Source organism: Vespula pensylvanica, chromosome 3 (genome assembly GCF_014466175.1).
Source record: "Vespula pensylvanica isolate Volc-1 chromosome 3, ASM1446617v1, whole genome shotgun sequence".
Classification (NCBI taxonomy): Eukaryota; Metazoa; Arthropoda; class Insecta; order Hymenoptera; family Vespidae; genus Vespula; species Vespula pensylvanica.
This window is the reverse complement of record NC_057687.1, coordinates 10127262-10144259: the sequence shown is the minus strand read 5'-3', so window position 1 is coordinate 10144259 and position 16998 is coordinate 10127262. Positions and strand designations below refer to the sequence as shown.

Genomic DNA, 16998 nt, shown 5'->3' with positions numbered 1-16998 from the left:
ACGTGTATTATGATACATTATTACGTTATTAGCTTTTCACGAATATCGTTAAAAAATGATTACCGTAGGTGGAACGTGTATCTAAATAATGCATAATTGCGATCATCAAATTTTATTGCTACGTCAGCATCGTCAAAGGAGGAACGTTAATCATCGATACCTTCCGTTCTCTTTTTAACCAAGCCGGACAAGCGACTGCTTTTCTGTAACATCCAATGCCTATGGGCTTCTTTTCTCGTGTTTTTGCTATCCCCTCTCATTTCCCTCTTATTGTCACGACTCGCTACATCCTCTACCAATTTGTCTTCTACGGAGTGAGATGGGTATGAAAGGAGAGAAAGGACAGACAGACAGAAAGAAAGAGAGAGAAGGGCCTGTGACGAAGAGAAGGATTAAAAATAAGAAGAAAAGCGTGGGAAGGCAAGGCCACGAAAGAGGAAGAGAGGAAGAGTGAGGATGAAATGGTGGTAGTGATTTGTGAGTTAAAGTCGTTAAAGGTGGGAGGGAGGGTTGTAAGGTCGACGAAGGTTGGAAGTGGATGCAAGCAACCCCCGCAAGGATGGGACAGTCGTTTGTCATCGCTGAATAATCGCGAAGGACTGCTTGGGCGGCTAGGACGAGGAGAAGCTCGGTGAGAGAGAGTGGAAAAGGAATAGAAGGAGAGAGGGATGAGAAGGTGGTTTGGAACGCTGAACGTTCGAGGCTGACGGCAGCGGGGGCGTTTAAAAGTACAATGGAGACCATTTACCCTCGACTCTCTTGTAGCTGCCCTCTTCTTCCACCCCACCTCCTCCTCCTCCTCCTCTACCTCTTCTTCCTCTTGCCTCCTTCTTCGTTCCTTTCCACACGTTCCTTCTCTTCCCTATCTTCTTAGCCAGGTCAGGAAAGTGCCTTGTAAGGGGCCCAGAAACCGCCCCATTGATGTAACTACGTCTTGGTGTACGTGCGAAATGAAACTATTCCGTAGAAAATATACAAGATAAGCGACGTTAATCTTCTAAATGTACACAGAGGGTAAGCTGCACGGATATAATGCTAATGATAATAATAATAAGTCAACGAGCAAGCGAACCAGGAAGGTGAATGGAAAAAGCGTGTACCGTGATTCTTCTTTATCAGTAGACGATGATCGCCGCGAGAGCGCGCGCGTATCCTTCTCCCGTTCTTTCCTTCTCTCTCTCTCTCCCTCCTTCCTTCCTTTCATCTATCCCTCTACCACCCCTTCCCTAGCCACCGCTCTCCTTTACGGCTGAGTCTGGAGATAAATCGAGAGTTATGTCGATGGCTTTGGGAAACGGTCGTAATTGCGATGGTGTTGGGGAACCTATGACAGTTGGGACGATCTCGTTCTTGTCGACAGTGAATTAATGTCGACGTTCAACTTCATTCGATCCTATTGTTCGTGTTTACCCTTCGTCGTTTGCTTTTTAATCGAATAATTTTAATCGAAATCATTTAATTCGACATCATTTTTTTAAGAACGTTCACGCTCGTCGAACGTCTCCTTCTTTCCTTCTTTCGTCGATCTTTTGGAATTGATGTTTTATGATTTATTGTTGTGTGACGTGTCTCGAATGCGTGTCGCGAAATAGAAGACAATAACGTAATACAAAGATCTTACGAGAAGATCGACAACGTAACGATACCAGTAGATACTGTGTCGAGCCTAGACACAGCGTTCGGTTTACGACATAGGTAACCACAATGCAAGGTCCGATAAAGCGAGAACGTCACGTTCCATCCGTTGTAATTACTCAAGGCGAGGTGATCATCAACATTTGCGTAGGTAGCATGGAAGCGAGGCGGTCTGATTGATGCAACACATATACATAGACGCACTTTGGTTGGCTTGACAACGTCTCTGATAATGCCTATGGCTCGTGAGTGAGCATATCTACGATTCTAAGTACCTTGTATGTATATGTGTGTGTGTGTGTGTGTGTGTATATATATATATATATATATATACATACGTACATATATGTACTACTTTGATAGTCCCATGTTTGATCTGTCTTACCGGTAAAACGAATACTTTTTGAAGATTTAATATACGTTTGTTTTTATTTCATGTTTGTCCACCCCGTTTGAATTTTCTTTTCTCTTTAATCATCGCTATTTTTAATAGTTCATCGTTAAGAGAACTTTCAGTTACATTGTAAATCCTTCGTTTCAACAGAACAATTTTCCCTTTTCTCTTGTCTGTTGCTCTATGCTACCGGAACGTAAAAACCTTTGATAATACGTAGACCACTGGTATTAAACGAGAAATGTATGTAACACGGGTACGTATAAATGCGGGTTGAAAATGAAACGAAAATGATATACGCTTTATAATGCTAAAATTCGTTCCGACGTGTATTATATATAGAAACATGCTTGTTTAATTATTTTAACAAATATATCGCGACGTTAGCGTTAATCACGAAGAGAATCGATCCGTTAATTAAACTGCTGATAAAGTATTGTCAAGGATATTTCGACTATTACACCTACATACCTACTCGTTTCCATTGGTTTTTAGTGAACGACAAATATTGGTTAAAATCACGAACGTTATCACGTTCGGTTTTCCTACGTTTGTTCGTTCACATGTCGATACACGAAACGGTATCTAGTTATTATTAATAAACGTATCGCAGATATGTCATCGATTTTAATTAACATTTCTTTTTTATGTATGTTTCAACGATCGAACGAAGATGATTGCTTTCTTTTTGTTTCTATATATTTTTTTTCCTTTTTTTTTCATATTTCTTTTTTTATTTTACAATACAATCCTATGAGCCATTAGTAACATTACGTTATCGTCGATTCTGAATGTTATCGACCGGCGTCTTCCATCCCTTATTCTTCGTTCGTCTTGATACGGCTGCCTTCAGGTCGTCCGTCTCTTCCTTTCTAAAAGCTATTGCTCTCTCCACCGGAGATAATCTCGGTTGCATGACTGGAGGCTCGTCATAAAGCAGGCGCACGGTCATGGGGGCGAACGTTCTATCTGCCGAGTCGCACGGCTCGAGAAAGCACGTATGAAAGGGAAGAAGCGTGATTCGGTGCTCGGAAGCACATCCACCCACGCAAACCATAGAAGGAAAGGTATTTTACTCGAGCGTTCGCAATATCAGCGGGTGCTCATCCAACCTGTGTCCTTTCTTCTATCTTTCAGATGCAATCTGTCCCCAATCTCTTGGTAGATTCGCGCTATCATAAAGAAGACAATCTTGCGTCGATCGTAATGATTCCTCGTCTTCAATTTTACCTTGATATTTCGAAATTAATGGCATTCCTCGGAAAAATCAGCAGTGAATATTTATTACTTCGCAATGTTTGCTTTTTTTGATGAAATAGGTCGTGATACTTTTCTGTTCGATGATTCGACCTTTGAAAATATGTTCTTAAATAAATAGGACAAGTTATTATTGCTTTTCGAGGATAAAGATTTTCATGGTAGAAAGTATTGGCTGGTATTTACAGTTCGGCAATATCGAACTGTTTATCGGAGAATGAAAAAACATTCCTTTTACTACGATGTCCCAAGCAATAAATATGTAGGTTTTATATATATATATATATATATATATATATATATATATATATACATATGTATATGTATATGTAGGTTATAAAAATATATATGTATATTTCTTTTTGTATTACGTTCGTGTTTAACAAATCACGAAAAACTTATGGTTGCATGCAAATGAACGATAGATAATTCCAAATGTGAAAACGTATACGAGCCTCTCCTTTCTTCCATTGTATAGAAAATATAGAAAGGTCGTTCGATGGAGTTCACGTTGGGCCTAATTGGAATGGTCGCGTTCGCGTGATCATGTCTTTGTACGTATTCAACAAAAAGGAAAAACTACTCGGACATAGAGGCAAGAGAGGTGGGGTTGGTCACGCGACCGACCAACAAACGATCCACCCCCTTTCGGTGGATATCTTTATCTGGCCTCTTAACCACATCGTTTCGTTGTCGTAGAAAACGTAGCTCAAAGGGTAAGCAATTTCAAACTTAATCGTCCGTCGAGCATTTCAAGACGTGAACTATGCAAATGAATTCAAGCACGGTCGAATAAGATGATTAATGAATTTGTCTAAACGTTAAATCATTTCGTCGCGACAAATCGTAGTTACAAGCGCAAATGACAGTAGTTACGACCATTCTATGGTCGGACATATCGTGACTCTCGGTATAAACATTCTAAAAATAAGTTTCTTAATTTACCTAGATAGACCTAATTGCTTGGACGCTTAACGACATATCGTCTAAATACCTTATCAACGAACAAACGTAAGGAAGTGGTCTGTACCTATGTTAAACAATATGTATATGTACTTACTATATACATACGTACGTACATATGTATGTATGTATGTACATACATATGTACGTTTTCGTAATTCAGTCGTGCTAATAATTGACCAGTGCACGATTATTATCCGATATATCGCGATAACGTTTACCTCACGACTTGGTAATCGCGTTACCATAATGACCAGACAGCGATGACGGTCAGGATCATAATTAGACGACGTTGGTCACGGACTGTGCCGTTAGGATAACGATCGACGAACGTAAGCTAGAGAAAGTCCTTTCGAATTAAACGGTATGGAAGGTTTACTAAGAGAGAAAAAAGAAAGAAATTTACCCTTTTTCTCTCTCTCTCTCTCTCTCTCCCTCTCTCTTTTCAACTGGATTCCCCTATCCCCTTTCTCTTTCCAATCGGTATAGACATTCGACTCTTTCAAGCACAACCCCCTTTATTGGAAGGGCGCTCACTCAAATAAGCTCGGGGCTCGTGATAAGGATCGCAGGTGAAGTAAAATAAATTACATTCGTAATGCCGAATGGGCAAGTCTGCTACCCTAGCGGCTGCGTGCCGCCCACGCCATTGTGTTCCCTTTTCCCTGTCACCCCATCGCCAACTCGACGGAAATAGCAACACCGGCAGCTATCCAGAAACGACGACAACTACGACGACGACGACGACGACGACGACGAACGACAGATATTTTCTTTGGTCGGTGTTTTTCCATCGTTCTCCCAGCCTGTGGCAGAGGATTTCAACAACCCTCTTTGTCCTTGATATTCGAACGTACCAAAAAGGGTTTCTATTGTATTATGTACCGTTAATCAAATCAAATCGATATATTTCACTTATCCTTTTTTTCACAACATCCCGTTCGAACGTAACATTTCGATTTGAAATAAATCACAAGCGAGAAAACGATTTTGATCGAATCAAAGGAAAACTGATAAATCAAAAATGTCGTCGTCATAGATAGAGAATATACTTTGATAAATACATAATCTTGATATATATCTACTGTAGAACACGTGGTCGCCGACAGTTATTCGACGATGTCAAGAGAATACACGAGTTGAGAGGAACGAGTGGGTAAGACCCGAGCAACACGTGATCGGCCCCTCTCGTATGCAACAGAATTGACAGGCAATAACGTTCGTGCTGTCGAGCTAACGGCACGTGTGCACAAAATTTTCAAGTTTTCACCGTGGAATATATGGCGATGAAAGCCGAGCCGACTAAAACCATGTTCCTCGAACACGTATCTTGTTACAAACTTACTTTTAAAGGGAAGCCTTCGTCTGTAGTCGGTCGTTTACCGTCAAACTTCTATCAAACTCTCGTGATAAAAATTTAACGCCGGAAGTCTACTCGAAACTGTCTAACTATATCCGCTGAGGTTTATAGCGTTGATCGAAAGTCGATTCGACCGATTGTTCGATCGAGAACGTCTTTTTACTTTTTCTATAACTATAATAATTTTCAAATAAACAAGGCAATTTATTTTTTGTTCCAATGGCCGAACGAAATTTGAGAAAAGGAGGAGGATCATTAATTAAAAAAAAAAAAAAAAAAGAAAAGAAAAGAAAAAAAACAGAAGAAAAAGAAAAAACGTCCGACAAAAATCTCGAAGCAAACGTTAATCGTCCTGTACAAATTTCAGTAAGAATGCGATCTTATCATAATTCCGATTCGAGTAGGAAAAATGAGGAAGACGGAAAAAAGTTTTTACTTCGGACACGTTCGTTTGAAAATTTCACGGGTTATAACGCTTTCGTTTCCCTTTATATCCTTCTCTCTTTTTTATCTTTCGCAAAAGTTTTGCCCTTTATGGGTGAGAAAATATACCTCGTTCCCCTCTTCGTCCCTTTGGAAATTATTCTCTCTAAACAAGTTTCCCTTCGAATTCGTAGAATTTAAAGGGCCAACTATTCCCTATTCTTTCCTCCCTATACTTTCTTTCTCCTTTGAAGTTGAAAAAGAAAAAGAACGAAGGAAAAAAAGAAACAAAGAAAAAAGAAAGAAAGAAAGAAAGAAAGAAAGAAAGAAAAAAAGAACGGGGCAAACGATTTTCACGTTAGCTGGCTCGTGGCAAGCGAAGAGCGTACACGCGAAACCGAAATGGCGGTTAATGGACCGTAGCAATAAAGCGAGCGGTGTTACATCGCTTTCTCCCTCTTTTTCTGCTTCTTCTCTCTCTCTCTCTTTTTCTCTTTCTCTTTCTCTGTGTGTTTCTTGGCATACGAGTACAACGCGGAACTTTTCGCGATCGGAGCAATAACTCTAAATATCGAGGTATCGGCCCGTACGCTCGTTTCTCTGGATTAGTTCGGCACGGTTAGCTGAATACCTACTTCTGGCAAGTATAACGTTCGACCAGCACGCTCGTTAGACCAACGGTGTTTCATCCATTCTTTCGAGATCTTTCCTTCGTCCACGTACCCCGAGATATTCTTCCTTTTTTCACCTACTTCGTTATTTCCCGTGATATCGGTCATAAAAATCGCTTTTCCTGATAATTCAAGAGGGTACTCACGAAACGATTTTTACAAATGGCGAACTCAAATGTGTCGCAATAACTAATAGTTCAAGACGAACTTATCGCGTAGTAATATTACGTAGCTGTGCATCTTCGAACGTTTTTTTCTTCTTTCTTTCTTTCTTTTTTTTTTTTATTTCATTTTTATTTTGATTTCGTTGCTTTTTATTATTTCTTTCGTTCTTTTCTCTTTTTTTTTCTTTTCTTTTTTTTCTCTCTTCTTTTGTCGATTATCGCGCAATTAGCAGGGTTAAAAAAAAGTTTTATCTGTGCTGCCAGTTTCACACGAATACTTTCCCAGAAAAAGGTATACTCCTCCCTCGCTCGAATTCCATGCGCTCCGTTGAACGCACTCTTTCTTCTTGTTGGAGAATTTACATTGTTTGCGTTTAACGTTTCCAACGGTTTCTTGTTTTTTTTCTCTCTCTCCCTCTTTCACTTGCTTCCTCTCTCTCTCTCTCTCTCTCTCTCTCTCTCTCTCTCTCTCTCTCTCTCACTCTCTTTCCTTCCTCCCTAACACTTGGCATAACGATACAAAGCTGCAACCACACGTGGCTACATAAATAACACATTCCAACGTAACCTGAATTTGTTGTTATCATTGTTAAAACGAGCGGTTAAAGCCTCACCGAGTTGGGAAAAAAGGAAAGGAATAAAGGGAAAAATTCGTAAACTTGAAAAGCTCTTTTTCTTGTCTTTCCGATGACAATTCATAGAAAAAGCGTAAAATCAAACGCCGGAGTTTCTTTAAAAACATATTTCTTATCCCGACGGATTTATTCGAGCATTGTTAGAGCCCCGTTAAATCTTTAGACTCAAACCCGGTCACTTTTGCCCGATCGATTCTGAAGAATGTTCTAAATCGATTATGCGATTTTATCACCGGTAGTTTCGACGATTATTGGTAGATATTTCGTAAAACCTCGTCTAGACGTTTACTTTATTCTCTCTAATATCTTACGTTAGTCCATTGGGAAGAACTTTTAATTCTTCCTCTATCACTATCTTTCATTATCTTTTTAAAACCATCAGCCTATTTTAATAGCAAAGTACCCGCTCGTCTCTTTTACAAGCACGAACGTGAAACAATTTCGCTTACAAGGATTTAACATAGCGCGGATTATTATAAATTATGAAGAAAAGAAGTCCGGATCTTAGTTTCTCTACTACTACTAGTAGAGAGTAGTTAAAAATGCAAGGAACACCAAAGTAAAGGAGAAAGAAGAGGGAAGAAGAGGAGATCGTTCGAGTGTAGGTTGATACTCACGAAAATCGTTCGCTCGAGCTTGCAATATTAAAAACCACCCTCTCCCCCTCCCCCACGTTTCACCTCTATCCATCGACCCGCTTCACTCACGCTCTCCGCTTGGAATTGAAACAGCCGAATTCATGAGACTACTTTCCTCCAAGTTTCCAAAGAGTGGTCTCGAGAAGTTCCAGTGTTAAGCTTTCAAATTCGCAATTGGCAAATTCTCCTCTCTCTCTCACTCTCCCCCTCTATCTCTCTCTCTCTCTCTCTCTCTCTCTCTCTCTCTCTCTCTCTCTCTCTCTCTCTCTCTCTCTCTCTCTCTCTGTCTTCCTCTTTATTCTTCTTTCTCCTCTTTGCTTCGCTCCTTACTGAAATAAAGTAACGCTTGGCTCAGGACCGTTCCCTCTTGCGAATAGTAGCGGATTATAAATGAGTGGACGTTGCAAAGTTGTATTTTCATAGAACGGCCGCACCTACTTCTTCAGGCAATTAGTACCATTTGAAAAGTCATTAGTCAAATATTCTGCCACTTTGATGGCCTTTTGTCGACGTTCAACTAATTGACGTTCACTTTGCTGAGAAACGAAAAGTTCTCCTATAAAGGACAATCGTCACTTTGTTAATTATTAAGAGTTTTTGAATATATGATAATTCCCCGCAAATTTGTTCGTTCCGTCTTACTAAGAACAATGTTATATCCTAGGTAAGAAAAACAATTGGTTTTATTTTCCTACGTTTTTTCAAGATATACATTTTTTTAAGGGTCGTGAAGTTCGATAAAGCGAATTATTTTCAAAAGGCCACGTTTTCTTTGAAAGGACGAAAATACCAAGGGAGTATCAACGTCCAAAGGAAACCTCATTAGCATAAATAGAACGTACGCGGACGTATAACGGCCGACAAGAGGAACAATTTCCGCAGCAAGGAAAAGCTCCTAGAGGATCCACGGGACGTCACAAAATGGACATTTGGAGTCGCATGGAAACGTTTCTGGAACGTGTTTGTGAGATCCAATGGAAAGCGCCTTTACAAGGGTCGATTTTGCGCTGTAGGTACTACGCGGGAAAGACAAATGCGTTGCCACAAATGTTCCACGCAATTACGTTCTTCTCGTTTCTAGTAAGATACCGCCCGTAATTTTTCCCCTATTATTTTTCTATCTCTATCTCTTTTTCTCTTTTTCCTTCTCTCTCTCTCTCTCTCTCTCTCTCTCTCTCTCTCTCTCTCTCTGTCTTTCTCTTTTTATTTCTTTTTATTCTTTCTATCTTTTTTTCTTTCTTTCTTTCTTTCTTTATCTCTCTTTACTGTCCGAGTGAGCACGATTATTTCGTTCCGATCGTTTCCAGAAGAAATATCTCGCGTAGCTCGCGGCACTATTGAAACAACGAATCGATATCGCAATCGTTCGAAGAAAGAAAGAGAACAAAAAGAGAAAAAGACAGAGAGAAAGAAGACTCACCAAGCGATTACCCACGCGGTACATGTACCTCTTCGTCGTCTCTTCCTTCGAAGTCCTTCGACAGAGAAAGAGCTTCTAACGGGTTCGCATAGAAGAGAAGAGGGAAAGATGGACGAAAAGTAGAAAGAGAAAGAAAAAGACAGACAGACGGACAGACAGAGAGAAAGAGAGAGAGAAGGATTGCCCTGAAGGTAGTTCTCTACCTGGCGGAAACTTGGAAATCCTTTTATTTACTCCGCCCGTGACGGTACCGAACGTGCCTGTCGTTGAGGATACTTTTGAATCGAAAAGAAAGTAAGAAAGAAAGAGAAAGAAGAAAACGAAAAAAGAAACGGAAATAGAGATAGAATAGATCGAGCTATGTCCGTCCATCCACATTCTTCGAGGACATTCAAGAACGCTTCTTCGTGAATCGACGAGAGGCGAAAGGAACTTTCGGATAAGTTAAATCAAAGTAGTGAAAGAGGGTGAAAGGTGCAACTGTATCGTCTGGCCTATCGCCCTTTCTTTTAACGAGCAGGTCGACCGGCAAAGTTCTATTTTACTGCTATTAACTTGCTCCCATGTGAAAACGAGCAATGTGAGAGAGAAAGAGAGAGAGAGAGGGAGAGAGAGAGAGAGAGAGAGAGAGAGAGAGAGAGAAACATAGAAGGCTTGGATTCATGTAAAATTCATCGAAGCTTACTCGACGGTATACGCTGACACGTTGGAGAATACTGGAGAGTAAAGTTTTTTCTTATTTCTTTTTTTTTCTTTTTTTTTCTTTTTTTTTTTTTTGAAATTTAAGCTTTTTTGCCAAGGAAAGGATGATGAGTGACCTTTTAATATGACTTTATAAACGTTCAATCATTTTTATTCTTAACAACATCTAGGTATATAACGACTTCCTTCAAAAGTTCTAGAATGAGAATTAACAAAAAGTTCTTTAATCGATCTTATCGCAAAACATTATCATGTATACATATACTTCCATTTGCAGGTTCAATGATGTGAGTGGTCGCACACACCGGAGAACATCAAATGTCAAACATCACAATGGGGTGAATAAGGTTAGTTACCCTTTACTCCTACGCTGCATTAACTGTAGACCGTTCGCATGAACGAACGATGTTACGCTAGCGACACGATAATTTCCGGAATCCATTTATATTACATAAATACGATATTTTCGATAAGTATTTTTTTTTTCATGGTTATTTCTCTCTCTCTCTCTCTCTCTCTCTCTCTTTTGTTGTATTTTTCTTTCTCATTCTTTTTTGCTTTCTTCCTTTTGTCGTAGAGCAAAGAGAAGGAAGCATTTCGAAAGAAAAAACATACACTCTTCGTTTGATGTCAATGACTCTTGGAAAATTCGTTCGTTTCTACCCACATTCTTCTCTTCATTGCAATTACACACTCACAGATACTTGCGGTTATCTCTCAATGCAGGACACTTCCGTTTCCATCGGACGTGACGTTGTTTACAGAACTCTTCAACTGGCCGTATCCGAAAACTCGGTACATTCTCAAAACTTACATGATGAACGTTTCAAGTGAGTCAAACTTGGTGAGACGAGTTTGTTGATTCGTTTTCGTCCTTTTGCTATTTCCAACGACGAAAAGTCAAAAGCGAGACGATCGTAATTGCTATTGGTAGAAATTTAACTCGACTTAGTTGATTCTTTTCTCAAGGTGTTTCCTTTTATTCCTTTTTTTCCCTTCTTTTTCTTTCTTTCTTTCTTTCTTTTTTTACGAGAATACGATACTCCTTTTTGAGAAAGTTAAGAGACAAACAGCGATAAGTTTTATGGCAAACAAACGCAGTAAGAAATATATTTCTATCTTCGTCAGAACTATCCTCGAAATTACAGTTTTGCGATCGTACCGAATGTTTTTAAGAGAAAGTTGGATCTGGGATTAAAAGCATGCTATAAGGAAAGGAATAAACTTGAAAATAGACTCGTTAAGAAGGAGTCGTACGTTAGACAAACTTATCGCGACGAAGGTTATCGACCATGAACGTATACAAATACACGCTTACTATTATCTTTATGGATGACAGTAAAAAAAGAAAGAATATGTAAATAAGAAAAATGGAAAACAACAACGATTATCGCGACGGTATGCGCGTTATTTTTTAAGGAAAAAAAGAAAAAAAAAGACAAAAAGAGATTAATTCGCGGTTAATGGCAATTTGTTGCTTACTTTCTACCTAGGATCCTACCTACTTTTCTTTTGCCGTTGTAAATTACGATTTACCGTAGCAAAACATATCGCGAATGGTGCAATGAATGCCCCGAGCATCGATGTAATTAGCTGAAAACAATTTACTGTGTCGGCAAACTTGCTCGGCCGCGTAGGAGGCCACGCGTTTTTCATTACGCGTTTGAACAGACCATTAGTTTAGCTGGTGTCCGTTATAAAAGCAAGTAGCGCGAGGAAACGCGTTTGCCACTTCGTGATCGCCACTTCGGTAAATGTACTGTGACGTTTGCGTGCGTGTTTTCGTGCCGTTCTTTCCCCCGTTGATTCACACTCTAGCTCCGTGTGGTTAACGTGTTACGAGAAACACCGCAAGAAATCTATCCTCCCTGATGCGCTTCGTTTCATGTCTTCCAGACGTCTCGAATGACAGACAGAAGTAGTTTAGATGACTCAAGGATTATCACGCGGTTCATTTCACACTCGTTTTAATGAACTAATTGTATTCGATCGTACCAAGTTACGATCGAACGTCCAATCCTATAAACACGAAAATACTCTTCGGTTATCAGTCAGCATTCAATGAGTGTATCGATGATAATTCGATAATCTGTTAATTCTGCTAGTAAAACGATTCATTAAATGCGATAGGTTGTTACAGTGGAAATACATGTTGAATGATACGCCATTGAAGAGATCAGTTCAATCGTACATAATGTATAGAAAATAATTCGAAATGCAAAGCATTTCGATAGTCACCGGACGATAGATCGTATTACCATTGATAAAGAGAGAGTTTACACGTACATATAAATATGTATATACAAAGAATTCTTCTTCAAATTAACAATAGCTAGCAACGAAATTATTTCAACGATTTTCAATGGAGAATACCTTCTCACCGTATAACGATATCCAAAATGTATTTATTTATTTATTTATTTATCTACCTATTCATTTCTTATTATCTCTCTTTTTTCTCATATTTCGCTAACATAGAAAAAAGATTACACGCGATAAATCTCGACCGGGATAGCGAGCGAGGGGGAGACGAGAGGGAAAGAAGGGGGTTGAAAGTCTCAGTAAATGAGAAGAGAAAACTCGTCCAGAATCTTGGCCGTACCGGGAACAGCACTAACATCAGCATCACTGACGTAGAAAATTTTCTTCCCTGTTTCACGGAAAAATATTGGCGTCGTATCTACCGTCGTTAAGATTAGGTACGCTGGTAACACCGTACACATCCGCTATTACGCGGCTAGAGGTTAGATATTTAGCGGAGAACTTACCGGTGGCGTCGCGGAATAGCGCAAGAATATTTACACGAGCAACGTTCGGTGCTTTCCACGCTAATAAACCGTTCTACCGGCTCCTCCTTGCTAATTACTCAGCGAATGAGCTTGAATTCTCCCTTTCCCTCCTCCTCCTCCTCCTCCTCCTCCTCCTTCTCACCCTCTTGCTACAGCTGCTCCTCTTCTATCCTCGATCCTTTTCTCCATCTCCTTCTCTCTTGTCGCCTACTTCAGCTTCCTTCGAGTCATCGCACTGTCAACGACTTTCGACTACACCCACCTCCTTCTTACCCCTTCCCTCCCCCTGTGCTGCCTCAACGAAATGGAAGATATGCTTGGTATCTCGGCATGCTGATACCTACCACACCTATAAACTGCTGCTTCATTGTCTCGTAAAAGCGTCTCTCCTTCTATATCCTACGAGAGATCCTCCGGGTATAATTAGTCATTCGGTTGGAATTCGTGGAAACGCGCGTTTAATCGGTACGCCCTGTGAAATTCTCACGAATGTTTTTCCTTACGATTCCTCCGATTATTTTCCGAATAAATGTTTGTCGAAGATGGTACAGACGGATAAACGGGAAAGTAAGAGCGAGAGCGAGAGCGAGAGAGAGAGAGAGAGAGAGAGAGAGAGAGAGAGAGAGAGAGAGAGAGAGAAAGACGAAAGAAAGTTCGAGCTGAAATAAGATGGCGAAATCCGAGAATCATTAAGGTTATAATTAAAAAAAAAAAAAGAGAGAGAGAGAAAGAAAAAAAGAAAAGAAAATAGAAAAAAAAGAAAGGCATCGAGAAAAGCGAGAAACATCTCTGAATCAACGCGGCACAAAATTATCCTCCTTTACCTTCGAAAGAAACTCGCGCGAAAGTTTTGCCTTAAGAGCGCGCGAGTTAGAGACTGAGAGAAATAGAATTAGAGGGCGCGAAGTGGGAGACAGTGAAGTCGAATAATTAAGGGTGACTCTTGGGAGTCGGCGAACATCTTTAATTCGGTACGGAGCAGCCCGTTAATATTAAACTCAGACATCTTCTTCGCTCGTCGAAAGAGAAACATTTTATTTTGTGAGCACTGTATTTTCTCTCTCTTTCTCTCCGACGATCTCGAGTATCCAACGCGACGAACTAAACTCTTGTTCCATCCTTCTCTCTCTCTCTCTCTCTCTCTCTCTCCCTCTCCTCTTATCTCTCTATCTCTTTTTTCCCCTCTCTTTCTCTATTTGTCCTTTCTAAGAAATAGAGCACGTTTTCTTAGCTCGTTATTAAAGCTCCTCCCTCTTCCGTCCGTTCGAGAGAACAAGTTCTCTCGTCCCTTTCAGTTCCTATAAAAGCCGAAGGGTACTCGAGGACCATGGACGTTCTTCTCTCTTTCTACCAAAAACGAAATCTCGCGGAAGATCTTTGCTCGTGATTTTTCTCAAAAGGGATACTCTCTTGAAAGTTGGATCGAATCGGGCCACAATTTAACTTCGATGTATTATAGAGACGGATAAAAATTTTCCTATGGAATCAGGAAACAAAGAAAGAAAGAGAGAAAGACAGAGAGAGAGAGAGAGAGAGAGAGAAGGGGGAGGGAATGATTTTTTTTATTTCAAAAGAGAATATTTCCAAAAGAAAATTTGTTGACGATTAAGAGAAACGAAGATGAAGAAGAAAATCGTATTAACTTCGAAGAAAGGAGACAATTCAAAATCGGTGTCTCGATGGCATCTTCGCTAAGTGTACTTCTCCTTCTTACAGGACACTGACGAAGGACGATCTAGCAGATTGCCAGAGGGTTTAATTAAGAGGGCGTGTTGTTGGTGACTCGTCGTTGATCAATAGCTAAAGGGGTGCTACCAGTTACCCCATAGGCTAGGAATATCTTCCTCGTCTCGACGCTTCTGTCTTTTCCCCTTCACGTCCGCGTTATATTCGGTTCTGTCTCTCAATCTATGTAACCCTTCTCTCTTCTCTCTCTCTCTCTCTCTATCTCTCTCTGTCACTTTACCTTATATCTTTCTATCTTTCTCTTTCGCCTCTCTTCGAAACGAGCTTCGATTGCTGAGGCTGGACACTAATACCCGACAGGCTCTTTGATGTTGCCAGACTATCAAGAGAGCCGTTGTCATCGCGTTGTCATGGATACCTTTCGCTACTTCGCGTCTACTATCTAGCTGAGAGGGAAGCTCTCTTGGCCTCCTTTCCCATTTAGAAATTAAGCGATCTACCTTTCCAATGGGCCCACGTAGTGTTGGCAGATTACAGTAACGACATACTTATCGATGACGCGTATTATGAAATTAACTCGGTCTTTTCCTCCGTAACACTTCTTCGCTATTCCATCGAATGTATTCCCGTTCACTCGGAACGATTAAGCGCACTTTGACTCGCTCGAAATGAGATCTTTGAAGGAACGAACGAACCAACGAACGAGAACGATCCTCCTTGTCCTCTTGTCGTTGGATTATTGGAATCGAGAGGGAAACATCGTTGAATTCTCGAGACGTATAATTTAAACTTTTACGTGCTACTCGTCCTCCTCGTCTTCTTTATTAAGTAGTCTCGAGATAATTGAAAAGAAGTCATTTCAAATCGACAATCGGATATTTGTCGTTCGAACGACATAGATCGACAGACTGCTTGACACAAATTAGCTCGTTCGAGGAGAATGTTGATTTAGCGACCGGCAATCGCTCGATGTATCTATCTTTACCAACGTCGTATGAACGCTGCTTGAAACGTATGTATGGTATAAGCGCTCGTACAGCTCTCGTTCGAGTTACGTCGATATTTGTTCAACGTTTGACGATACGTTCCCGTCTCTTCCACCATCGTTTAATATTCGACCCTCGTTTGGTCCCTTTCGTTTGCCGACATGAGAACAGTACACAAGATTTTTCGAGGCGTATAATTTTCTTACCAAATAAATCCGACATCGGTCCTCGTATTTTTTCCTATTAGATTTTTTCGCATCGCTAAATCCTTTCCAAGATTTTTCTTACAACGCATTGAGAAGAACATTTGTTGGGGTTTATTAAGAAAATATTAAATAAATAAATAAAAAGAAATAAAAAAGAAAAAGGAAGGGAAGAGAGAGAGAGAGAGAGAGAGAGAGAGAGAGAGAGAGAGAGAAGAACAAGAAGAAAAAAAAAGAATAAAAATAAACTTCAAGTCATCTTGACTCTCGACGAAGTCAAAAAGTTCTTGTGATCCTACCTGCGAACTCCGCGAACGCAATTTTGACGTAAACAACTTCTCAACTACCGTCTGCTAGCTTATGCCACTTTTACTTACATAATTTAAATACAGTCGAGGCTTACGCATCATCCACGATTCGAGTTTGGAAATTTATCGAGGGATATTAACTTTTAAATGAATACTCGACACAGTTTTACGGAATACACGAGTGCATTGATGAGGTTCTAAGCTTCGCCAATATCGTATCTGATATTTGTCGACGGATTAAAGCTCGCGAGTCCTCTTATCAAATTCGCCATCTAATGGAGAGTACGAGCAAATATAATCTTGGATTTAGGCCCCCGCTATTCGAAGTCGAGTGCTATTTCCTCTTGATGCGATCTGTAAATACATAGTCCAAAGATGATTAAATTCAAAATCGTAAATACCGAATCATATAAGCAGATTCGTATCAGTCTAGCCTTCAAAGGGCAAAGTTGATGGGAATATAGAATTAACGATGTCTCGTATCTCACAGAAGCATCGGGACCATGTTACGATAATTGTCAATCGCGATGATCGGTGTCACCTGTAGATAGAAATACAGATTGAACTGATTAGAAGCAATAACTCAAAGATGAAAGGATTTCTATCAGCTCTTCGTAGTACGTTTCAAAAGGGATCCCCAATCAAATCTTTGCTCGTATATGAAATTAAATAACATTACACCTTTTATATTTTCTCATTTATAAAAGGAAAGGAAAGGAAATTGATTTTGTTCAAAAGAAAAAAGAAAGAAAGAGAAAAAAAAA

General features: G+C 40.0%; 1 long non-coding RNA gene across 1 annotated transcript in view; it reads left to right on the top strand.

Annotated features, from left to right (window-relative positions):
- LOC122627498 overlaps positions 1-16113 on the top strand; it is a 32766-nt gene extending 16653 nt beyond the window's left edge. The window contains exons 2-3 of the long non-coding RNA XR_006326865.1: positions 10540-10609; positions 14768-16113. This is a non-coding gene — a long non-coding RNA (uncharacterized LOC122627498). The remainder of the gene's footprint in view (positions 1-10539; positions 10610-14767) is intronic.
- Positions 16114-16998: the final 885 nt, after the last annotated feature.